Here is a 1,703-nt window from a genome sequence, read left to right as displayed (position 1 = left end):
TTGATGAAGATGCTGTGGAATCCGTCTCCCGCGTCTCGTCTCCAGCACGCACCAACCTCAGATCGTGTCGGGAACCGATTGTGTGGCGTTGCTCTGCGTGTGTGTGTGTGTGTGTGTCTGACATACGATACTGCTGAGCCTTAGGTTTTCTGTGTGTGTGTGTGTGTCCACCTGCGTCTTGTCCCTGCAGTTTATGTCTCTTCAGGGCCTGTTAGCCCAGCACTGGAGCATCTCTGCCTTATAGCCTGTGCTGATCCGGCCTATTTTTTTTTTTTCCCGCCTCTTGTTGAAGTAAGTTATGGCGCTGCTTTTTGGCTTCGTGTTAACGTTAGTTTCAGCAACACTTCAAACCCCTGGGATGTTATGTCACCGAGGAAACAGACCTAGTTAGCGTACGTGAGACGTCTCCGGGTGTGTCCTGTGTCAGTTCTTGGAACGTCTTTAAACTTATTGACTGTAGACACAGGAAAGACGCCACGTCCTGGTCCTATTTTTAGGTTGCTGTAATCGGAACACAGATATTGATCACGTCAGAGGGCACCCCCGGTGGCTCGTCTCTGTCATTACGGATTTTGTGGTTTTGGTGAAAATGTCCCACCCTTCCTCCTCAGTTTACTGACACTATCAACACAAATGTTGGACACGAGTGTCCTCACAGAACTCTGTCTTCTTTGTCTTCTCCTCCATCTTCTTTTTTCTCCTTTTTTCTTCTGTTCCTTCTCCTCTCCCTTCTCCTTTTCCACCTTCTTCTTCTTCTACTTGGTCTTGCTCTCCTCCTCCTTTTTCTTTACGTTTCTTGGAGTTTTTTTTCTCCGCTCCACCTTCATTGATTCTCGTTCTAACCCTGTCCGTCCTGGTCACTTCCAGGCTGATCTCAGCGTCTTCATTTTCACCTCAGCTGTTATTCTTCTGTCTGTTGATGTTGAACTCGTCCACCTTCATCACCTCCTCCCCCCCCGACCCTCGCCTCATTCTCACTTTTAGCCGTGAAGTTTACCAGCTTTTATGGAAACAGGGTTTGCGTTTCTACAGTTAAGAAGCACAAAACTCAGTGAGTACTCAGTCAGGCTTCCCAAAAAAAAAACTAGGGCTGCGGAGGAACAGAGAGAAGGGGGAGGGTGAGGGGGGGGCAGGAAGACGCTCTGTTGCATCTTTAAAAGTCTCATATTTTTGCCTGCCAGCCACTGATGTTCTTCACTCAGGGAGCAAATTGAGTTTGCATGCCTTGATTACTCATTAACATGGCCTTTGCTGCACTCCACCAATTTCAATCCCAAGTGCATTCAGACATGTTCTGTTTTAATAGTTTTATGTCGAAGATTTAATATTCCACCGTGTCACTGACTGGCAGCTCGTCCTCTCTCTCTCTCTCTCTCTTCCCTGTTATGATTTAAACTTGCTGTTCCAGTCACCACAGATTAGTCATTTGTGTTTCCAGTGTGTGCCTGCGCTCATTATTTACAGTGTATAGTTTGACTCTGGGTCGTGGACAAACGCACATGTAAAATGGTTTGTGTGTACTTTACCGAGTCACAATTGATTAAAAACTGGATTTAAACATATTAGGGAAATTAGAACGGGGGGGAAAACGGCCCATTATGTGAATGTGAAGATCATTAAATGGAGTGGAGAAAAAAAAGGACATCATTTCCACTAAGATGCACAATTAGGCTGTTGAGCTGTAAATTTGTAAATGCAAATGA

General features: G+C 45.7%; 1 protein-coding gene across 1 annotated transcript in view; it reads left to right on the top strand.

The window, feature by feature from the left end:
* LOC103381164 (alpha-(1,6)-fucosyltransferase) overlaps positions 1-1,703 on the top strand; it is a 41,586-nt gene that overhangs the window by 12,472 nt on the left and 27,411 nt on the right. The gene's annotated exons all lie outside the window — the stretch shown is intronic.

Source organism: Cynoglossus semilaevis, chromosome 7, assembly GCF_000523025.1.
Source record: "Cynoglossus semilaevis isolate Cse_v1.0 chromosome 7, Cse_v1.0, whole genome shotgun sequence".
Taxonomy (NCBI): domain Eukaryota; kingdom Metazoa; phylum Chordata; class Actinopteri; order Pleuronectiformes; family Cynoglossidae; genus Cynoglossus; species Cynoglossus semilaevis.
The sequence above is the reverse complement of the archived record's forward strand: the minus strand, read 5'-3'. Positions and strand labels throughout refer to the sequence as shown.